Genomic DNA, 24,979 nt, shown 5'->3' on the forward strand with positions numbered 1-24,979 from the left:
GAGACCTGATCAAGGTGTACAAAATAATGAGTGGAATAGGTAGAGTCAATAGCCAGAGACTTTTCCCCAGGGCAGGATTGACTGGTACGAGGAGTCATAGTTTGAAGATATTAGGAGGAAGGTATAAAGAGACATCAGAGGTAGGCTCTTTATTCAGAGTTGTGAATGTATGGAATGTGTTGCCAGCGGTGGTGGTGGGAGCAGAGTCATTAGGGACATTTAAGCGACTGCTGGGCATGCATGTGGACAGCAGTGAGCTGAGGGGTGCGTAGGTTAAGTTACTATATTTTACATTAGGATTAAACCTCGGCACAACATCATGGGCCAAAGGACCTGTTCTGTGCTGTACTTTTGTATGTTCTATCTATGTTTAAGTTCCTTAAAGGTTTGTGCCATTTCAAGCGTCCAGTTCACCTGGGTCAGCTGGTTTGGCGAGGATGCCTGGCAGAGAGGTGCATCGATAACTCGATAGTCTGATAAATCATCAGCATACTGAACCAAAGTGCTCTTACATGGCAGGTGGAGGTCTTTCAGGGTCCAGTGTACCACAGTGACATATACTGTGGAGCTCTCAGTGTACCCTTGGGGAGCAGTGTCCACGTGTATTGGTGGCTGCTGTAAGTAAAAGTGAAAAGGTACTGGCTGTCTGGTGACAATTTAGTGGAGAAAAATGCCGAGCAGAAGTCAATGGCAGAAAAACAAGTAACAGGGAGGCTAGTAAAGATGGCATTGGTGTCTGGCACTACTGGGGAGCAGGGGACAACAGTGGCATTGACTTTCTTCAAGTCTTGCATAAATCTCCACTGTTCTGGTTTTCCTGGCTTGGGAATAGGGAGGATACGAGTGTTGCAGGGGCTCATGATAAGCACCAGGATGCCTTGCTGCAGAAGGGAATCAGTAACTGGTTTTATACCTTATTTGGGAGCTGGCCATAAATTGTACTGCCAAATAAATGGTAGGACAGCCCCATGTTTCACATTGACCACGTGAGGTGGAGCCAACCTGACGGGGCCTGCATTACTGGAGTGCGGTGCCCATAATGATGATTGCATAGTATTGAGTAGGAGTGGGAGTCCGAGGAGTGGGAGGGCAGCCGGGTCTGTAAGGTAAAGGTCATTTCTTCGGGTGAGGGAAAACAACGCGAGCAAAACGCCTCCTTCCCCAAGCGGGCAATCTGCATGGAGTCAGGATCCACAGGGTCCAGGGGTTTAAATTCTTTCGTCAGACTGCAGAGTCTGTGTACCATGGTCCCCAAATCCTTCGGGTTGCCATGGGGCTTTAAAAATGATTCAAACATGAAGTGAAGCGGCATTATTCCGCAAAAGCGGTTCATTGTTCGGCATTGTGCCGAGCTTCAGCAGCTAATCCTTCATTCCCAATATAATAAAATCCAGTCAGTATCACTGTGGAAGGCAGATTGAGGTAGGGGTCTGTAATAGCGGAATAAGATGGGTCAGGGTCAGTAAGGTAAACAACAGTGCAGTGAAGCTCACACAGAAAGCGGCCTGTCTGAACGATCCGGTGAAGGAAGGTGGTGGTGGGAAAAAGGGGGCATGCAACAAATGTGGGAGGAAAGAGGTCAGACAAGCGCGTATAGGATTGACCGGGAGTGTCCATGTATAAAGGGAAGGAGTAAGGATGGCCATGACAGCTTGTAAAAGTGGGTAATTGGTGTCAGGGAGCTCCAAGGTGAAGCACTGTGGAGAGCAGTGAGTTCAGTTTGCTGAGAGTCTGGTGGTAAAGAAGGGCAACTGATAGGAAGGGGAGATTATAACGATGTAGGGGACTCCCAACAGACCGACGACAACAGGAACTGGGGTAGAGAGGGATTCGACCATGGGCATCCCAGAGATCCCAACAGTGGAAACTGTGTTGGAGCTGAGAGGAAGGGCCGCTGAAGGAGGTGCAAATGAGTGGGTGGCTTCAGAGTCCACTAAAACAGAGACAAAACAACCCCCCATATTTCAGTGTCCCTTTTGGGATTTCTGACGGGGAGCGGGAGATTTGTATTGAGGTGACCTGCACAACCTTTCTCATGCGGCACCCTTTGGTATTGGAGATGTGGGGAAAAGGGTCATGAAGAGTATACACGGCCTGTTGAGGCTGTCGCTGAGGGCAGGTTAGTGTTGCTGCGGTGACGACTGTTGACAAGGATTGGACTGGCATTCTAGTGCCCAGTGGCCTATTTTCCCACATGCTCTGCATCTGTCTCTGCTTTCGTCCCTATGTTGCAGTTCCTGATTACATACCTGTGTTAATCGAGGGTAAGTCTCCTTATAATCAAAAAGACCCTGTCGATCCATATTGGTAAGGGCAGTGAGGAGGGGATCCCAGTCCATGGTCTACCAGTTGAGGTTATGGGATTTGAAGGCCTGGGCATAGTGGGGCTGCATACAGTTGACAAGGGTCTGGACTTCTAAACAATTGCTGTTTAAGAGAGAAATGCCCGCAGATGATTCCCAAACGTTCTTCAAGCAAGCAAGGAAATTATGGAAATCAAGCATAGGCTCATTAGCTTTTTGCAGACAGCGTGTAACTTTGCCAAAGTCCTCCTGTTGCCGTGCTGCTGTCATAATTGCAGGCCTAACTGTAGCTTCAAGCCTCACTGCCCGGGTGTGTGAGGAACCCCACAGTGGCAAGGGAATCATAAGGGGAGGTTTTAATGCCTGCCCTGTGGGTTCCATAAATCAGATGCATCAAAGTGTGACATCCTGGGACAAACAATTGTAAATACTGCAGAATTGTACTAGCCAATTATAAAATGGTGTCGCGCATTTGAGTGGATCGGGGGGAGTGGTCTTGGAGCATGCTGCAGACGTCAGCGTGGGTCCGAGGCTTGTCGAGAGGCATGTTGCAGATCATTACTTGGGGATATTGATCAGTGGAAGACGTGGACCTCGAGTGGAGGTCACACCCTGCGGTAGACATGGAGGTGATAGTGGGGTCAGATTTCCCTGGTCTCATTCACCAGTGCTCATTCCCCTCCCCCACCCCACCAAGCCACCACCGAGGCCCGTGGTAGTTGGTGAGAGGTGTTGAGCTGGAGAATGAGTAGCAATGAAAGCAATAATTTCGTCCATAAGAGGATCAGGGTCCAGGGTGGGGATGGGAACTTGAGGGTTATAAGCTGGTGGGGCAGAATGTGGGGTCCCAGAAAACAAGAGGTTGTCTGGTGGCTGATGATTATTTTTTGAAAGTGGGCTGATGACCTTTCAGCAACTTCAAATTTATCTAAACACCTGAGCACACAATCGGTATCCCAGAAGGGGTTGCTACATGCACCCTCAATGTTTATCCTCCAGTAATCAATCTTTTCCAATTTGGAAGAGCCAACATAAAGCCCGTTGCAATGGGACCAGCTGCATACATCGGAAGTGAAAGGAATAACATATCTGCTGTCTTCTGTCTCCTTCCAAGCAGTATCGGCCAGTGACCCTGGCGGTACCTACCTTACTTTTGCATCGAATGTATTTACCGTCGCGCTTCTGTATTTTCTTCTAGGGGACAAATGAATGCGGGCCGTCCTTCTCAGCAGGACGTGGTTTACTTGTCCTGGGACGGGCTGTCTGTCTTGCGTTTACAAGTCATCGACCCCATTGTCACTTTCTCAGTTCTGAAATATGGATCTATGCTCTGTGGAGAAATGAACAACAAGCGCACAAAAACCGACAAACAAACACTGGCACCATTTCAATCCCTCAAGGTCACTTTAAAATGATTTCTGTCCTACGGCAACGGTCTTTCCAGTCTCGTCTTGTCACAGCGTCTTTCCCTAACTTGGCATCAGACTGTCGACTCAGATGAGGATGATGCAGGCAGTCATTTTTTTATACTCTAGGTTCGCTCAGGATCCTGTAATTAAGTGATCCTGCCGACTACGCCAGATTGTTGAAGAAATTCTGTGGACTCCCATCTTGAGCATTGACAAATTCTGTTGCATGGTATCATGGGGAGCACCTCATTCCTAATCACGGACCAGAAGTTATGAGGTTGGTACAGAATGTTCTAATATGTTCGGTGCCACCCAGGGCAAGGGGCCAAGCTAAGCAAGAGCAACATCATGACTAAAATGGCTGCAAAGAAGCAGGCCAGCAAAAACATCTTCCATGTGGTATCACCAATGCCTGTATAGATGCAGTAAAATTTCCTGTCTTTTATTTTCCATACGCTTTGCAATGAACCCAGATATTCTATTTATCTTTCTCATCACTTTTGCTGTACTTGTAAAATAACTTTGAGATTGATGTAATTGGGCTGTCGGAATCTCTCTACCTCCTGAGTTCTGCAAACTCTCGTAAAAACGATATACTAGTTTTTCTACTTTCCTGCCATATTTACCCACATTATGAGCCACCTGCCATTTTTTTTCTTCTCATTTAACTTCTTTATGTTCCTTTGTAGAGGCTCTACCCCTCTTGACGTCATGCTCTCTTACCTTTCATGGGATAATCTGCAATCTTAGGCTCCCTCATTCAAAACATTGATATAGGCTATAAATAGTTGAGGTGTGGCACTAATCCCTGTGCTCCACAACTCATTACAGATTGCCAAATGGAAAAATATCCATTTATACCTACTCTCAGCAATTGAAGTAGAATTAGTTTTATTTTCACATGTACTCATGGCTACAGTGAAAAGCTTACAGGTTGCCACTTAATGGCACCATTTTAGTACAAAGGCACCGAGGCACAGATTCTTAAGAACAAATTCTTAGAAAAAGTCCAACATTATAGACCTCGTGTCATATTGGGTACAAAAATACCAAATCATAGGCATAAATTAGAAAAATAAAGAAATGAAATACTCAGAACAGTCCCTGCAACTCAGTCGACCCCAGGCCTTGTTTCCAGACTGTGCCGGGTTTCATTTTGAAGCCAGGAGTCTGCGATGGCTTCACTTGAGCCTCGAGGATGGAAAGTAAGAAGAAAGAAAGGGGAAAAAAAATGAGTAAAGGAAAAAAAAAACGAAAAGAGACGAGCTCCAGCCAATTCTACTGCACTGCCAACTTGCAAGTTAGTTAACAAAGGGCAAGAAGCTAGTGAGATTTGAGTTTTATCACTTACTGGTAACTTCTGATGAAGTATGTGGACGTAAGCCATGGTTGGGTTTCAGTTGCGGCTGATATGTTCTGCGGTTGATTAGCAGCTGGCAGTCATTATTTGAGCTGGCACTCTTCTATCAGCCACTTTTGAATGAGGTGCTGGAGTCTGCACCATTTTATTCCACAGAGAGGGCAGCAGAAAGAAATTGAAGTCCACCTGAAGATTGATTCTTTGCTGTTCTAATTGCCTTCAAACTCTGCAATCTCAACCACACCTATCTGCTATGTAGCAGCACTCCAAAGGAATGAGATGTTAGCCGAGATGTTTTTGTAGTTAATGTTTCAGTGATATGCGTTTGAAGTGATGGATGTACACTAATTAAACTTTGCATTGAAATGAACTGGAGCTTACTGTTGTGAAAAGTTTAGGCATGTCCCATGAGGACAAGTAAGTTCCACAGAATTTTGGATGTAAACATTTTATTTGAAACTGTCAGTACAACTCCTGGATCAGCAACTATTTCTGGAAGACTGTGTGGATTTGAACAAACATGAGTAGGAATGTGACAAACTGCACATAGACCTTTCAGTTTCCCAACATTCCCTAATGCTAAACTGTACGAAATCCCAGTCATTTCAATATAACTTGTCCCCAGCTTCATTCTGCTAATTACCTTCAACCCAGTTCCTAAGTCTGTGGCTTTGAGCCTTCCTTTAACTACTGATTATCTGACCCGCAAAACAGAGGACCCGAGGTTCAGTTAATTTATGATTCCCTGTGTATAGAATCACCAACTTAGCTTTGAAGAGTGTTATTTCTATTCAACATTGTAATGTATTGCTGTATTTAACTGCTGAAAATGAAGACCAATAACTGACATCTTTAGAGCAACTTGTTGGAAGGACTGCTGTTAAATGCCCTTGTTATTCTAGTGGATAATGTGTGAAGGAACATTTCTACTTTGCAGGACTGCACATCCATTAAGAAGGTAAACTCTGTAATCCAGCTCAAGTCTCTCTCACATTTTTCTCTCTGCAGCAGTAGCAGTAACCCTTGCTGGAGTTCCAATCCATGACTAACAATAGCAGTTTACACTACAGGTCTCTCCCACTTCAAATATATCCTAAAGTATTTCTCTTTGCTTCAGTGCAGTTTGTGTGTTACAATATGTTTGTAAATGCCTGTATAATTCTGCCACCAGTTATGTTTCAGCGTGGTTACTGTGTGTACATCAAAACTCGTATTTTAATTTCTCATGGTCAGTCTGTTTTTAAACACAGTTAATTCTCTGATCCAATCCCACATGGTTTGTCCCCTCATGATTGGTGAGTGCTCAGGAATGGACAGTGAGCAGCAAGCTACAAAGAGTTGGAGGTGATGAGGAGAGGGCAACTGTCCAGTGAGTTTGGAGAGAGAGAAGTGATGAGCAGTTGGCAAAAGCAGCTAAGTTTGTACGTGTTGTAAGTTGAATGAGGATATTTGGACTAATTGGGTTCAAGAGCAAACCGTGGATTTTGAATGTGATGATTGCAGGTAATGAATCTAACCTGACCTCATTGAAGTTTCATTTTATGTCACGGTTTTTTAAAGAAAACATGAGGAAAGGTGATAGAGAGATTGCTGGAGTTTAACCTTTGAATTTACAAGGTGAATACTGATCAGCTGTTTGACTGTGAGTGAGGATCCCAGCTAAGTATGATACTATTCTTGCATGCAAGGAGTAGGTGATCGCCTAATGGTGTTTTGCCTGGACTATTATGCCAGAGATCCAGGTAATATTCAGGGGCCTGTGTTCAAATCCCACCATGGCAGATGGTGGAATTTGAATTCAATAATAATTTGGAATCGAAGTTGTGGATTGTCAGGAAAAACCCAGCTGTTTCACTAATTTCCTTTAGGGAAGGAAATCTGCCACTCTTATCTGGTCTGGCCTGCATTTGACTCTGGACTCTCAGCTGTGGTTCACTCTTAACAGCCCTCTGGACAATTAGGCATGGGCATTAAATGCTGGCCCAGCTCGTGACGTCCACATCTCATGAATGTTTTAAAAACAATCTGTGCATTACATTTCATGGCGAGGGTCACTAGATGATAATCTGAAGCAGGAATCCTAGACCTTTTTTTTTATTGAAAAGAGCTTTCATAGATATGGACATATACCAATTTCGTGCCCTAGGTTACTTGCAATGACATTATGCAAGAGGCAGGCTAGAAATCAAGAACATTTGGCCTATCTGTTATTGTTCTACATAACCCCTCTGTTTGGGGAATGGGACAGGTATTTGGGGATTGGTGTTGGCTCAAAAAAAAATGACATTGACTCTTTTTAGACCAGAACTTGGGTTGATTGATTTGGTAGCATTAAAGTAGATTTGTATGCATTGTATAGGGATTGAAGTCATCACTCCTGCTAAGTACTCTGGAACAGGTAGAAACGTGCAAGGCACAATGTTTTCTCTCTTTTTGTTTTGGCCAAATACACCACGGTTGCATAATTCAGTTTAAGGCTTTTCTGCAAAGACTATCGTTGAACCTTTAGGAAGCAGGCTTAGTTGTAACTCCGTGACGAAGAGACAATAGGATTGCAGATACTGGAAGTCAGAGTCAATGGATATGAAGCTGGAAGAGTACAGTGGGTCAGACAGCATCTGAGAAGCAGGAAAGGCAATGTTTCGGGCCAAAACATTTGATAAGGACTCAGTAACTCAGTTTGGTTTGATTTGAAACTGTTCTGTGTATACTGGTCTTTCAAATGCAATCCCAAAACTCCAGCCAAAAGTGGTATTATGTGTCCTGTTCTCTGATCCATGGAATATAAACAAAGCCTGTTCATTTCTATCTCAGTAAATTTCCTGACACCTTGTTATAAGCCTGCGGTACCAAGATTCTTGGTTGAGACAATTTTTCTATAAATGAAGTTGTCTTTATTCATTTGGTGTGTTTTTAATGTAATACCACTGCCCAAAGCATGTCACTTTGAGCCATTATAAAGAGGGATTAGAACCAGGAGCTTTTGGGGTGGATAACCAAAAACTGATCTGACATTTTAGAGCCTCTTAAAAGAGGAGAGAGCAAATGTAGCAGGGAATTCCTTAGCTTAGGAGCCTAGCTGCTAAAAACTGGTCAAATACTTAACTGTGTAATGCTTGAGGCCAAAGTTTGATGAGCATGGATATCTGCATGGGATTATAAGTGACTGCAGAGATAAAGAAGAGTAGGACCCTGGAGGGATTTGAAAATAAAGATGAGATTTTAAAGCTAAGGAGTTGTTTAGCTGGAAGGCACACTGGCTCAGAGTGAGTACAAGGATGATGGATGCACAGGGTTTAATGTGATTTAGGTTGTGGGCAGCAGGACTTTGGATGACCTTAAATTGACAAAAGATAGAATATGAGATACCAGCTAGGAGGGTGTTGGAATAGTTAAGCCTAAAGGTAACAGAGGTATGAATGAGGATTTCAGAAAGGGTTGGCCGTTGATTCACTAGAATGTCACTGGGTGAATAATCCAGAATGGTGTAAAAACAATGACTGCAGATGCTGGAAACCAGATTCTGGATCAGTGGTGCTGGAAGAGCACAGCAATTCAGGCAGCATCCGAGGACAGGCAAAATCGACGTTTCGGGCAAAAGCCCTTCATCAGGAATAAAGCCAGGAATAATCCAGAATGCCAGGCCAGTGTTATGGGGACGTAAGTTCAGATCTCACAATGGCTGATTGTGAACTTTGAATTCAATGAAAAAAGGTCTGAGTTTAGAAGCCAGCCTAATTGTGACCATTGTTAATTAATGTAGAAACCCATCAGGTTCACTATTGTCATTTTTAGAGAAGGAAATAGCTGCCTTGACTTGGTCAGGCTGACACGTGACTCCAGACCAACAGTTGATTCTTAACTGCCCTCTGAAATGGCCTAGCAAGCATCTTAGTTGTACCCAACCACAGTGAAGTTTAAATAGAAGAATGAAATACAATGGACCAGCCAGCATCAACTTACATCCCAGGAACATCAACTCTGCAAAGTTGTCCTCACCAACACCTGAGGGCTTATCAAAATTGAGAGTATTATCTCTTAGGCTGGTCACACAACAACCTGAAGTAGTCACACTCATGGAATTATGCATTACAGACAATGTTCCAGACTCCTCCTCCATCTTCCCTTGGTATGTCCTGTCTCACCCACAGAACAGACCCACCAGGGGAGTTGGCGATATGTGCCTGGTAACATTGTCATGGGCACTGTCACCTTGACTCTGGACCCCATAAGGATTTTGAGACTTAAATCCAAACTTCCAGTGCAAATCATTAAATCCTGCTGATCACTACCTTTGCCCCATTGAATCAGTACTCGTCCATGTTGAAGATCAGAGTGGATGCATTGAGTGGGGCAGTTGCTCAGAATGCACTGAGGGACTTCAGTATCCATCAAGAGTAGCTCAGCAACACCACTACTGACTGAAATGGCCAAGTCCCAAAGAATATAGTTACTTGACTGGGTTTACAGCAGGTTGTGCAGTCTCCTTCCTGAGCTTGAAGATACTAACTTCAATCTGTTTGATACACTGCATATGGAAGGAAATGGATACTGCAAAGCCTATGGGTTCTGTCCATGTGCTCACTAATTAGCTGCAATCTTAGCACAGCCACAATACAGGCATTTCCCTGACATGGAAAGTTGTCCAGGTAAAAGAAAAAATGAGCGACTTTAGTGCTGGTGCAGCGAAGTGGTTATCATCAATTATCTGGGGTTAGTATCTTCAAGCTCAGGAAGGAGACTGCAGTGGAGCATCCACTTGGCACTTCTGCATTGATGATGGATGCAAGTCCTGTATCCTCATCTTTTGCACTGATGTGCTGTGCTTCCCCATCTTGGAGGATGAAGATTGGGGAGCAATCACCACATGTTGATTTGTGATCACCACCGATTATGATTGAATGTGGCAGGACTGCAGAGATTAGGTCTGTTCCGTTAACTTCTATCATTGTTCAGCTTTATCTGTTGCTACTGTTTCTGCTGTTTGTCACTCAAGTTGCTTCTCCGGGTTCATGTTTTATTATGATTTCAAAGATAAGAATCAAACCAGGCAGAATGCACTTTGCTTGTGGGATGGCCTCAGTCTTAGTGCCTTCACTTATTGTTGGAGGTGTGAGGAAATAGAGGAGGGGTTTATGTAGAGAAAAGAGACTAGACAGTTTACTTGCTAATTTTTTTATTTGTTAATGGGATGAGGGCATTGCTGGCTAGGCCAGCATTTATTGCCCATCCCTCATCAAGAGCCAACCGCATTGCTGTTGGTCTGGAATCACTTGTAAGCCAGACCAGGTAAGGATGGTAGATTTCCTTCCCTAAAAAGACATTAGTGAACCAGATGGGTTTTTCCGACTATTTACAATGGTTTCCTGATCATAGTTGGACTCTTGGTTCCAGATTTTTATTGAAGTCACATTTCACCGACTACTGTGGTGAGATTAAAACCTTGGTCTCTGGATTAACAGTCCAGCGATAATCCCACAAGGCCATTGTTTCCTGTGGCTAATCGGTTTAAACTGATGAAAGCAGGACCCTATTTGTCATTGAACCAGATGAAGTAATGAATGGCTAAACTAGTTCTGTCTGTTCAAGTATGTTAGACTTAAGTGGGCAAAGGTGCATGTATTACTGTGAGAAAAGCGAGGTTAACAGGGAGTAACTGTTTCATTGGGGACAAGGGCATGAATGATGCAGTTAAGGGTAATGTAAAAGGTGCATTGGTGAGTAATATACTTCGGTGTTTCATGAAGTTTATACAGTTGAGTTCAAACTAGTTTGATTGATATAAACTTCACAGATCCCTGAAGAGTTAAATTGTGATGTTATATTTGTGTGTGTCTGTTTGTGAGTGAGAGAGAAGTGGAGGTGGGGGAAAGGATTGCATGGAGGAGGGATCCCATGGAACTCATTGGTTACTCTGACCTGTTCTTTGTTGCTGGCCTTGATGCAAGTGCTTTCTCGTTTTGGCAGTCTGGAATGCATTTAGTCTGCAGATAAAGCAGGAATTCTGGCAAGGGGGAATCTGAACTTCTGTCTTTTCACTGTCAATCCTCTCACTATAATCCAAGCAGAGGTACTTTCTGTTTAATCATTGGTTATTAACTAGGGGATCACTTCTATTGTTGATTTCACAATTTAACAAATTTGGTAATTTACTTATTCACTGCTCTTCTCCAGGTTTTGTAGCATCTGTAACTAGGCTCGTAATCTGAAGGACTGAGCTAATGAGCCAGAGACACGAGTTCCTATCTCACCACAGCAATGGAGGAATTTAAATTACATTAATTAAATTAATCTGGAATAAATAAAATCAGCATCAACAGTGGTGGCCATGAAACTGCTAGTTTGTCATAAAAATGTATCTAGCTGTTTCACTCTCTGTTAAGGAAATTTGTGTTTATACGGGCTGGACTGAGACACTCCAGCCCCATAGAAATGTGTTTGGCTCCAGACTGCCTCTGGAATGGTCTAGGAAACCATTCAACAGCTTGTGTTTATATATTACCTTTAACATAATAAAATGGCCCAAAGCATTTCATAGGTGTGTTACCAAGCAATACGTGACACTGTGCAATGTAAATTGTTATGACAGATAACCTAAGATGTGGTTAACTAAATTAGTTTTAAGGAGCACCATAAACTGGGAAGGAGCTAGAGAGATTGGAGATGTTTAGGGAAGAAGTTCTAAAACCAGAAGACTGGTCATCAATACGTGTGATTGAAATCAAGGATACTCATGAGGGTGGAAGCACAGGATAGTGGAGTAAGAGATCACAGGGAGGCCATCGAGGGATTTAAAAGTTGTATATGCAAGTGAAACAGTGGAAACAGCATGCTTAGTAGCCATTTCCCTACCACTCTAAATAATTTGATCAAATGTAAGCTCTGCAGCCCTGCCAGATCCAGCTGTGAATGGTAGTGGATAATCAAGCAAGTAACTGAAGGACGAGGTTTCACGTATGTCTCATCCTCAATAATGCCTTGGCTCCCCTTGAGTGCAAAAGAGTGTAGCCAGAGTATTGAGTGGATGGTCAATCTCAGTTGCCTTCTGAGATCCCTGCCAATGCGTGCTTTACAACAGGATTTGCGAAATGTGTATAGGAAGTTAGGCAAGAAGTTCAAACGAGCATCATTGCTGAGTGCCAATTTCCTGGGTTTTTTTCCCTGTACCCTTGCACATTATTTCATCCAAATAATCATCCGGTGTCCTCTTGAATGCCTCAGTTCTCTGCCAGAGATAGCCACAGGTTGGGGCCAAAGCATCGTATGCTTTGAAGAAAGAGTTAAAAATAGAATCATAGCCTGCTTCCATACTGTAGGGATTCTATTTGGCTCATCAAATTCACACTGACCCGCCAAAGAGGAAGGTAACATTGCATTTCCCATGGCTAAACCACCTAGCCTGCACATCTTTGGACTGTGGGAGGAAACCGGAGCACCCAGATGAAACCCAAACAGGCACGGGGAGAATGTGTAAATTCCACACAAACAGTCGCCCAAAGGTGGAATTGAATGTGAGGCCCTGCACTGTGCTAACCATTGAGCTACTGTGGAATCAGTGGCCAAGACAAGAAAGCAGGAGCTGGATATTGAGTTATATGATCAGCCATGATCTGATTGAATGGTGGAGCAGCTCAAAGGGCCTATGGCTAATTCCTGTTCCTATTTTCCACATTTCTGATTGAACCTGCCTCCACCATGTGTCCAGACAGTGCATTCCATTCCTTAACAATAAACCTCAGTAAAAAGGATTTTTTTCTCCCATCATCAAGGGAGGGTGAACAGCCAGAAGTCATTGTGCACGTCGGCACAAATGACATAGATGGGCCAAGAAATGGAGTCCTGCAAAATGTGTAGAAGGAGTTAAAAAGGAGGGCCTCAAGGGTAGCGATCTCTGGATTATTCCCAGTGCTGTGTGCCAGTGAGGATAGAAACAAAGATAGATGAATGCATGTCTGAGGAGCTGGTCGGGTAGGAGCTAGAGGGCAGGGTTTTCAGTTCTTGGTTCATTGTTATCCCTTCTGGAGTAGGAGTGACCTATATAAGAGGGACGGGTTGCAGTTGAACTGAAGGGGGACCAATATCCTTGTGGGGAGATTTGCTAGTGTTACCCGGGAGGATTTAAACTAGTTTGGCAGGGGAGTGGGACTCTGAATAAGAGAGGGACCATCGAGAAGTCAGGGAAAATACATTGGCCGTCAAGAGCAAGTTTACTATTCAGGATAGCCAGGGGCACAGTAAAGGGAGGAAAAATGTTCCTGGTTTAAAGTGCACTTCAATGCATGAGTAAAGCAGATGAGCTCAGAGCATGGGTTAGCTCTGGGGGACTGGGATATTATAGCCATAACAGAAACATAGCTGAGAGAAGGGCAACACTGGCAGCTCAATGTTTCAGGCTACAGAAGCTATAGGTGTGACAGAAGTACAAGTAAACAAGGAGGGGGAGTTGCCCTTTTGATAAGGGAGGACATAAAAGTGCTAAAAGAGAATATTCTTAAGGGGTGATCAAATAAGGCCATACGGTTAGAACTTAGAAACAAGAAGGGGTTGGTCACTTGTTGGGACTGTATTATAGATCCCCAAATAGCCAGCAGGTACGAGAGGAGCAGATGTTTAGAGAAGTTGCAGATATCTAGGAATGTCAGAGTAGTATTAGTTGGAGATTTTAATTTCCGCTTTATTGACTGGGCCATCCAGAGTGTAAAAGGCTCAGATGGGATGGAAATTGTCAAATGTGTGTCCAAGAAAGTTTCCTAAATCAATATGTAGAGGCACTACTTGGGAGGGTGCAACACTGGACCTCCTTTTAGGAAACTATGCCAGGCAAGTGACTGAAGTGTCAGTGGGAGAGCACTTTGGGTCCAGTGCCATACCTCTCTTAGTTTTAACATAGTCATGAATAAAGATAGGACAGGTCCACAGGTGAAGGTGCTAAACTGGAGCAGGACAAATTTTGGGGTCATTAGGCAGGATCTCACAGAGGTCGATTGGGTGAATCTGTTTGAAGGAAAAGGAATGACTGGCAAATGGGAGGCTTTTAGAAGTGTGATATAAAGAGTTCTTGAACAGTACGTCCCTGTTAGGATGGAGGGAAAAGCTGACAGGTTTAGGGATACTTGACGTGGGAATTTGATGCTCTGGTCTGAAAAAAGGCAGCACACAGTACATGAAGCTATTGAATCCCTAGATGACTACAAGAAGTTTAGGAAAACACTGAAGAGGGAAATCGGAAAGAGAAAAAGTGGGTATGAGATGGATCTGGCAGATAAGATTAAGGATAATCCCAAGAGGTTCTTTGGCTATGTTAAGAGTAAATGGGTGTCTCAGAGAGGATAGGTCCCCTTTTAAGATTAGCATTGCCGTCAATGTGTGGAGCCACAGGAGATGGGGGACGATTTTTAATGAATATTTCCCCTCAGTGTTTACTGAGGAGAGAATCATGGATGCTAAGAAAATAAGGGAAGCAAGTGGTGATGTTTTGGACTGTACACATATTGCCAGAGAGGAGGTGTTAGAATCATAGAATCCCTACAGTATGGAAACAAGGCCGCACTGACCCTCCGAAGAGTAACCCACCCAGATGCATTCCTCTATTCTATTATCCTATACTTACCCTGATTAATACAGCTAACCTCCGTATCCCTGAACACTATCGACAATTTAGTGTGTCCAATTCACCTAACCTGCACATCTTTGGAGTACGGGAGGAAACCCACAGAGAGAATGTTCACACCCCATATAGTGTCACCCGAGGCTGGAATTGAACCCGGGTCCCTGGCTCTGTGAGGCAGCAGTGCTAACCATGGTGCCACACCAACCGTGTTTGCAATCTTAAAGTGCGTTAAGGTGAATAAACTCCCTGGGCATGATCAAGCCCATCCTCAGATGTTGTGGGAGGCTAGGGAAGAAATTGCAGAGGCCCTTGCAGAGATTTTTTCTTCATCTTTAGCCACTGAAGTCCTGGAGGACTGTTTGTCCAATGTTCAAGAAATGTAGCAAGACTAAGTGAGCTTGACATCAGTGATAGGCAAGTTGTTGAAGGTACTGAAGGACAGGATCAATCATTTGGATAGTCAAGGTCTGATTAGGGATAGTCGTCATGGATTTGTGCGCAGGAAGTCATGTCTAATAATCTTTGAGTTTTTCGAAGAGGTAACCAAGAGGATAGATCAGGGGAGGGCAGTGGATGTTGTGTACAGACTTTAGTAAGGCTTTTGACAAGGTCCTACATAGCAGGCTAGTCTTGAAAATTAGGTCGCGTGGGATCCAGGGAGAACTAGTGAGTTGGATTCAAAATTGGCTCGATGGTAGGAGGCATAGGGTGATGGTCAAAGGTTGTTTCTCGGGCTAGAGACCTATGATTAGTGGTGTGCTACAGCATGCTGGACTTCATCAGTCGAGACATTGAGTACAAGAGTTTGGGACTTTATGTTACAGTTTTGTAAGTCATTAGTGAGGCTACACTTGGAGTATTGTGTACAATTTTGATCACCCTGTTATGGGAAAGACATAGTTAAAGTGAAAAGAGTGTAAAGAAGATTTACAAGGATGATGCCAGGACTAGTAAGCCTGAATAATAAGGGGAGGTTGGTTAGGGTAGGACTTTATTCCTTGGAAAGTAGGACAATGAGGGGTGATCTTTTTAAGATGTATAAAGTCATGAGCATATTTGGGATTAATGCAGAGTCTTTTTCCCAGGGATGGGGAATTGAAAACTAGAGGACAGAGTTTTAAGGTGAGAGGGGAAGGATTTAAGAAGGACCTGAGGGGAAACGTCTTCATGCAGAAAGTGGTGCGTATATGGAATGGGCTGCCAGAGAAAATGGTTGAGACAGGTACGATAGCAACATTTAAAAAAAAACATTTAGGTAGATATATGGATGGGAAGGGTTTAGAGGGAGATGGACCAAATAGAACTAGCTGAGTGGGCACCATGGTCGGCATGGACCAGTTTGTGCCGAAGGTCCTGTTTCCAGGCTGTATTACTCTGACTTTTGCCTCTTTTTTTTGCATATCATTCTAAATCTATGTCCTCTTGTTCTTGTTCCTTTTATGAGCGGAAACCGCTTTCCCTCTTATCTGTCTGACTCGCTCATTGTTTTAAATCTGTCAAATCTCCTCTGTTGCCTTATCTCCCAAGTGAACTGTTCCATCTTCAATCTGCCCTTCACCACTGAGCATGGCTGTTGTGCTCCTTATAAACCAGAATGTCTGAACATCTAGCTTGATATAAAAGAGCATGGCCCAGTGTTAAGTAGAATCCTTACTCTATGCGCAGGCCATAACTGAATAGCAAGATGGATAAACTTACTAAGTTGAGATACCGGCTTCACAACAACGAGAACTTCAATTGCAACAGACAGATTAATAAATGATACAATTTTGCATCAATATAATTTTCATAACACATAAAACAAGACACAACTTGCTTTCTCTTCAACCATAGACTTGTAAGCAGAAGACCAGCACTTACCTGTGACAAATTGTACACTTGATCAAAGCTAGCATTCCTAACTCTGAAATTATCAAGACTGTTCCCTTTCAGATTTTGGGTTTTCTGCATACACTTAAATTTTGGCCTTGCCTGGTTATTGGAAATTTTAGTTAGCCAACTTGTGAGAACTTTGCTTGGGTGAAGTAACAATTGAGTTCTAGGAATGAATACATCTCATCATAGAGGCACAAAAGTGAGGCACTTGTGAACCGAGTAGTTGCCTCTGTACTGTTTGAAATATTTCAACCCTTAAGTACTTAAGCAAATCAGTGATTTGAACAGAAAATTGAATTTACTGTACTATAAGCTTTTCGTCATGAAAGGCGCTATGTTAATGCAAGTTTTTTTAACCTACTGCATAGTGGAATAGTGATTACAGGCCTTTTATGCAATAGATTTTGAATTACAGTTCCAGCTCATTTTTAGTATCTTGATGCTGTCTGGGAGCTGTCTCCTAGAAATCATTGCTTTGGTGCCACAGATCCCAGTTGCAGAATAGGTTTACCATTTGGTGAATTGACAGCCTTGTTTGCAATTTCTACAAGGCATGATTGCCTTCATAGCCACAAACAGTTGCTTTCAGAGACTAACTCCCATGTAATTGACCCACTGAAAGCATAAATGTCTTCCCTGAATGGGGCTCTATCCATTGATCAATATATTTCACTTGATAGAGAGGGAGATCGTAGTCTGGTGGTTGGCTGTGAATGTGACTGCTTGATTTCTGTAGATACTTTGGTTCAGTAATTTCGATGAGACATGAAGGGAGTTGGAGCGAGGCTATATATTGAATTTTTGCAGTGGCATGGTCCATGTCATTTTCACTCTTACACCACTTCTGGTTAAAATCTTTTCATCTAATTTGCGATTCTTATCAGTGCTGCCATGAAGCAATGACCTTAGACTTTGAAATGAAATAATGTTTCCTTTTATGTTGCTTGAGAGTTATTCTGTTTTCTCGAACTATTTTAATAAGCAGGTGCTCAAATGTAGTGCTTGCAGCAAGGCTTGGAGCTCAAGGCCATGTCATAAAATAGGGCTATGCTGTAGAAGACAGTTAATTATCAAATTGGGTGGAATGTTTAGGATGTCTGCATATTTGTCAGATAGATCAAACGTGCATAAGACATAGCTGATGTATTGAACAGCAATGTTACTGTCCTGGCCTCGGGCATTGAACATCCCAGCATGCTACTGACTTTGTATCCTTTGCACAAGATGTGGTTTGAATCTTCAGTCTCTTTGTTTATTATCTTTACACTACCAGCAACCCACCCCCCAGGATTCCGGTCCAGAACTTTGAGTGGTTTATTGTATGCTTAGTCAAAGTCTCTTTCTAGTTTGATCTACTCAAAAGAAAAAACATATTGCTGTTTTAGAATGGAATCTTGTTTGTTCTGTGCTCTTTTAGTTATTTTTGCCTTGTATCTCAATTATACTTGTTAAAGGGCTGTGAGGAGAACTCCATGAAGCAGCATTTGACCTATCGCCTCAGATCTGAAGAGCTCCACCAGATTCTTATCAGCTGCAGCTTTAGCCTAGTAGAAGGCAATTTTTAAAACACGCTATTTGAATTTTCTCACCCTTTTCTGAATATGCTAAATCTTGATGGAGTTAATGCTGGTGTCCCCAGTCATCCAGGCAACTTTATCAAGTGACCTTTTTTATATGTGAACCTGATAGTATGTTTTAGACTGGCTCTCAGCATGTCCCAATACCTGTGTACACACAGGCTGATGTCCTCAATCTCAGGAAAAATGAGGCAAGTTATAGTGTATCCATTTGAAATAATCAACTTTGTTAAAATACTGAAGTGTAGTAGCCCTGATACGAAAAGAAATGGGACAGATAATGATTTAAAGAGGGTGTCAATTATACACCATTTTGTTACCTTGCCTTGATTTATTTTATATGCCTTTTTAAAAGAGCAGCCAAGTCTTTGAATTTTAGAAGCAACTGAAAAGTAATTCATCAAGGGAGTTCTTTTAGTTTTGTCTTTTCGAGAATGAAATATTGAAATGATTATATCTTCCACTTCAGGAGCACAGTAGAGTTGCATTGAGTTAACCACAATTTTACTTAAATATGTATGCAATGGGTAAGGTGGATTTGTGAAAGGTGGTATAGCCTTGTACCTGTGGTGTTGGACGTAGTAAGTACCACTTAAGGGATGTAGAGTCATCACATGCAACCATTGTGCCTCATTGTTCCTGTTATCCCACCTGTGTAGGCTAGCAAACATCTGACCTGCATCGCAAAATCATGATTATCAAAACAGTTTTGCATGTTAAAATGCTGTTTTTCCACGATTGTCAAATCGCTATTGTACAAGTGTGGCATTGAGAGCTCCCAGATAGATTACTAAACAATTGCACATTAGAATTGAACATTACTCATAACTTCATTTGTTCAAGGTTACTAGTTTGTCAGTTTCAAACCATTCTAGCTTCATTTTGTATTTGCCTTTTCATGCCTTGGATTAATTTAACTATAACTATAATCAACATTTTTGAAAGGTAGTAATTGTTTGTTACCTCACTCTGTGTGTACTGTCTTGCTATGTTTGATCAGAAGTCAGATCTTAAAATCTAGGTTAATAACTTCTTCCTAACCAAAAACAACTGTTCACTTCTGGAATCTAAACTCCAACAGTGTTTGGCTAGTTGTTATGGACCATTGGTACATAATTTTTACATGTGTAAGGCTAGTAAATTTCTGCCTAACTGTGCTAAATGTAAACATAGGAACTTAGGGACAGGAGGCGGCCATTCAGCCTTTTAAGCTTGCTTCGCCACTCATCACAATCATGGCTGATTGTCCAACTCAATACCCTAATTCTGCTTTCTCCCCATAACCTTTGATCCCATTCACCTCATATCTAGCCACCTCTTGAATACATTTTAATGTTTTAGCATCGAATATTTCCTATGGTAATGAACTCCACAGGCTCACCACTCTTTTGGTGAAGAAATGTCTCATTATCTCTGTCCTAAATGGTCTCCCCTGAATCCTCATATTGTGAGCAGTTCTAATTGCTCAAATCAAGTTGCCATAGTTTAGGTGACTTTAAACTTTAGGTTTGTCTCATAAATTTTCTGAAAAACCTTATTCACAGGGTGGCACGGTGGCTCAGTTTTTAGCACTGCTGTCTCACAGCACCAGGGTCCCAGGTTCGGTTCCTGCCTTGGACGACTCTTTGTGGTGTTTGCACATTCTCCCTGTGTCTGCATGGGTTTCCTCCGGGTGCTCCGGTTTCCTCCCACAGTCCAAAGATGTGCAGGTCAGGTCAATTGACCATGCTAAGTTGCTCATAGTGTTAGGTGCATTAGTCAGAGGGAAATAAGCCTGAGTAGGTTACTCTTCGGAGGGTCGGTGTGGACTTGTTGCGCCAAAGAGCCTGTTTCCACACTGTAGGGAATCTAATCTCTCAGCTAATTCAAATTAGAGAGCTGTTTTTAAAGGTTTATGTTAAGACTACTTGGGACAAAAAGTGCACTTAAAGAGTTGTTGGGGTATTGCCATCTAACCAGAGAATCACCCCGAAGATGACTATCACCAAGACTTCGATGTGTTTTCTTAGAAGAAGTAACTCAATAATATGGCAAGTTTGGCCTTTTCAGGAAAGTTGATGAATCTTAAGAGTCGAAGTTATCCAGCATTACTTAATTCACCAGCCTGTCATGTTTCCTCTATAAAATGAAAATGTATACTCGTAATATGTGATAAATTTTTGTTTGTAATCCCACCCCCCCACCAGCAATTCTCTGCAGTAGAATGTGCTGCTTCAGAAAAGTACTAACTTATAATTTAAGGGTAGCTTTCAATACCAGTTAGTTATTGCAAGTGCTGCAATATGTGCATATCAACATGGCTGAGCTATCTACATCTGAAAATGAGTAGTACAGATTGTATTCAGCAAAGATAAGTCAGTAAGTAGACTTGATGTGACAGTCTTAATTGCAGCAGACACCTTTCTTCACTTTGTCTGGGCTGGCCTAGTCTTGTACAACTTGCATACGTTGCAGGTGCTCCGGATCATGCCCTGTCTGGTCGGTTGTAACCCCTTTGGCTATCTGTTTCTTGGGTTAGCCTGGTGGGGGTTGATGCAAGTCAGCGCCATCTTCCAGGAGTATCACAATGTCTCTTCTCTCTACTTAGTCTGATTGATTGTTAAATTAGTGGGTTTGATTTAAAACCTTTTTACCCAACAGCTATGCCTCAGCTTTCACTGTACTGTTAAGGGGGGACAGATGGTATCCTTTCCCTTTCCCTTTTGTAGTCAGAAAATGTCGAGGACAGACTTTTCACTCCGTAGTGGAGCGAACGGTTGCACCCTGCTCCGACTGCGGATGTACTCCACAGGTGGTCAGACTGAAGCTAAAAGCTTGCCATTCTATTGAAACAGCTTTTATGTTTGAACTAGTCTCACAAAGGTACAAAAGCAAATAAAGGAAAGTTGTTTGAAATATTCCCAAACAGGAAGTGATGTGAATAAATGTCTTATGCTATCCAAGTTGTTTGTGAAAAGCTGCCTGTCTGTGTGTATGTTATCATGATTTTTATGTTTAAATATACTGGAGGATCTAAGTTGTTAGGAGTGTGCTTTCCCTGAATATGCTCCCCCCACCCCATGTTGTGAAAAGGTTCCCTGATGAAGGCTTTATTGAATAGCCCTTTAAGATCAATTTTGCATGGCAAAAGCATGAGATTTAATCGACTGGCGATTGATGGCTTTGAAGGTGAATGTAAGTAAATATTATCTCATGCAGGGTTTATAGTAGTTCTGACCAGTGGACAGGCAGTAACCAAAAGAGGCCCTGATCATTGTCAACTGGAGGCCAACAGAGGAGGGGATTGCTCTCTCCCTATTTTACATTCGCTGGTTTATGGATATAGGGAAAGATTTTAAATAAGTAGTGGAAGAAGTTCCAGAACTTCTCAAGTGTCAGTGTCTCCAATAACTTGTACTCAGTTTTCAAAATGGTAGAATTTAGACTATTGTCTCACTCGCCAACATGAAACCGTAAGCCACAGATCCAGTCCCTGGTTTGTAAGCTAAATTAACTGATCTCAGGATGGTGAAATTGTACCTGGGATCCCTGTACTGGTGATCAATCAGGACTGCTGCTCATTCGATATCCAGTGATGTATTATCTAAAGTGCCTGGGTGTTCAAAGCCTGTGGTTAAAAGTGCACTCATAGGGTAAATTTGGATCCTCAAATGCAAACAACATCCGAATAAACCTAGTTTTGTGTGATTTTAAAAAACTTTGTCCACCCAAGCCCAACACTGACACCTCTTTATCATAACATCCATTTTAAATTACTTTGATCCTGGCAATTGAGAAGTCAACTGCATTCACATTTTGGAGTACCTTGGACAAGATATCAGAGAGCAGCCAGGGACTTATAACCCAGCAAGAGTTACATTATTGGGAGAGGAAGGTAGAAAGGCAAATGGAAAGAAAAAAAGGGGTGGCAAGGAGTGTTTACCAGCCAGTAAACTGATCTGAGTCTGGGTCACAGAGCAAAGCTTGAGCAGCAATCAGTGATCACCTGAGCTTAGCTATTAAATTACTGCGTTTTCTTTCATTGGACTTAGTTTTACCTGGAGGGTTTTTTCAACTTGTTTCAGCAGCTGTCACTGTTGACATCTGTTGTCCATCTACTTGGTGTTACTGACCCAAAGGGATCAGTGATTGTGATGGAATTACCGTTGATGGTCAATGCTAGCCAGCTGACATCTACCAGCAACCACACTTCTGTAATGTATCCATTTAACCTTTGGAGTCGCCCAGCTGTGATCAAATGGTCTCTGATCTGTAATGCAAGATAAATAATATATGTCTGTAATGCTGAATGATTATTTGGAAGGACAGTCCTGAAGGTGGCAGGATTCAAGGCAATGAGTGCCAGGGGTTGGGGGTGGGGTGGCGAAAGAGTGTATTAGGTACTGGATTGGGAGGGTTATGCGGGTGCAGAGGTCAGAAACATGCTAATAGGCAAGGATCGTGCCAGTCTGGGTCACTGGAGTAAGCAGGGGCACAAGCAGTTGGTGTGTATGTCTATACGTTTGTTTTCCCCATGTGAGCCAGTTCATTTAGAATGAACTGCCTGCACTGATTATGATCATTCCTTGATGTGAATGGAGCTGACTATTTGCTTTCATTCCTTTGGAGACTGGTATGAGCCTTTTACCTCGAAGGAGAATGATAGACAATGATTGTGCCTATTTCTTTATTTTCTGCTTGAATATACATTTCACAGATAACTTCAGAGAGTCAAAATACATGTCACTGCAAATGGTCTTGGATCTTGGCAAACAATGTCCGTATACCTGTGACAGAGAATTGGTTCGCCATTTTCATGGTTGCAGTCAGGAGTTTTGCTTGTTTATGTTTGTGCTGCTGCGACAATACAGTTTCAATTATACTGAAAGGGATGAAAGTTACGAGTCTGCTGAGTTTGAAATTGAATCTAGACATAAGAACCTAGTGCTTTACCTGGGATTTGTAAATCCTAATTGAGGTGAAGCCCACAGGTTTCTAGCTGCCGTGATTAGCGAATGGCGGATACTGTTTCACCCTTTAAACTGTTCACATCAGCTATTTTTCAGAAATGTCCCAAAAAAGCCCTGACACTCTGTAAACAGAGAATTCTGGAGCAGCATCCCTTGCACTTTCTTGGAGGCCAGTTTATGAAATTTCCAATTGCAGCAGCAGCTGGTTATTTTGGGCTAAATAGAAAGACCATTTTGCGTTTGTCAAAAAGATGTTACAGTCTAGTCCTGATGGCTTATTTAACCTTTTGAGGTTTTGTTGAACTTCAAAAATATTTATGCCAACGAGATGATCAATGGTCCTTTTGTTTTAGTTTTTTTTTCTCTCATGTGCAGAGTTTTCTCCCCATTTCGCCCACCAAATATTTATACTCCTCTGTGCCATCAAACGTGAAGAAGAGTAACAAGGGATTTAGGAACTGGGAAAAAGACTCTGCGTAAGAGATTGCTAAGACTGTAAGGAATAGGAATGGGCCATGATCTGCCATTCAGTAGGATCATGGCTGATCTGACATTCCTCATGTCTACTTTGTTGGCCTTTCCCCATCACTCTTCATTCCCCTACTGATGAATAATCTATCTCAGCCTTAAATATACTAAGGACTCTGCCTCACAGCTCTCTGTAATAAGAAATTCTAAATACACTCAACCTCATGGGATAAGAAATTTCTCCTCGTCCCAATCTTAAATTGGCATCCCTTCATTCTGAGACTTTGCCCTCCGGTCTTATACTGCCCCATGAGAGGAAACATCCTGGCAACATTACCCTGTCAATGTTTCAATGCGATCACCCCTCATTCTTAGAAATCCCCCAGCCTGTGTAGCCTTTGCTCATTTGACAATCCATTCATATGAGGGATTATGCCAATGAAACTTCTCTGAGCTGCCTTCAATGAAATAATATATAGTCTTAAACAAGGGGATCAAAACTGCTAGGGTACTCCAGATGTAGTCTCACCAGCATTTTATTTTACAGTTGTAGTAACCTCCCCAGCCTACTTAAGAACTCAATATGAATTAGCTGATTCCAAAACCCTTTCACCATTCAATTGGAGAAGACCAGAGTAATTGGCACTGCAGACCAGAGGCAGTCAGGCTCAGCTCCTGGTGTTCAGTGCCCAGAGCTGGAGGGGAGAATGAACTTGGGTATGTTGCCTGCCAAATCAGTGCTGTCATCGCCCAGAATTCCTGGTCTGAATACCAGCAGTCTGGTTTATAGCCCTGCTGCAAAGCTGCTCATCAGTTGCAAATGTAACCCAGTGTTATTTTGCAAAAGGTGAACGAACCTTCCTTATCCTTTTCAGCATGTCTGCAGCTTTATTTTGTCTGACCCATACAACCTCCCTCATATCCTTCTCCATGATTCAGCCAGGTGGGACTGCACTCACTTTGTTTTATTTATCAAATTGTAACCGGAAGATCACCTGTAATGTTTTCTCTTCCTGTTGCCTCATGTCACCATTTGGGAATCTATTAAGAACAAAAGGGTAACGAGGGAGAGAATAGAGCCCCTCAAAGATCAGCAAGGCGGCCATTGTGTGGAGCCGCAGGAAATGGTGGAGATGCCAAACGAGTATTTTGCATCAGTATTTTGCATCATGTGGAAAAGGACATGGAGGATATAGAATGTAGGGAAATAGATGGTGACACCTTAAAAAAAAAATGTCCATATTACAGAGGAGGTCTGGATGTCTTCAAACACGAAAGTGGATAAAACCCCAGGACCTGATCAGGTGTACCCCAGAACTCTGTGGGAAGCTAGGGAAGTGATTGCTCGGCCTCTTACTGAGATATTTGTATCATCGATAGTCACAGGTGAGGTGGCGGAAGACTGGAGGTTGGCTAATGTGGTACCAC

The 24,979-nt window shown here is 42.6% G+C and overlaps 1 protein-coding gene across 1 annotated transcript in view; it reads left to right on the top strand.

Moving 5' to 3' along the window:
* LOC122564224 (E3 ubiquitin-protein ligase RNF43) overlaps window positions 1-24,979 on the top strand; it is a 225,409-nt gene that overhangs the window by 74,070 nt on the left and 126,360 nt on the right. The gene's annotated exons all lie outside the window — the stretch shown is intronic.

Source organism: Chiloscyllium plagiosum, chromosome 28 (assembly GCF_004010195.1).
Source record: "Chiloscyllium plagiosum isolate BGI_BamShark_2017 chromosome 28, ASM401019v2, whole genome shotgun sequence".
NCBI lineage: Eukaryota > Metazoa > Chordata > Chondrichthyes > Orectolobiformes > Hemiscylliidae > Chiloscyllium > Chiloscyllium plagiosum.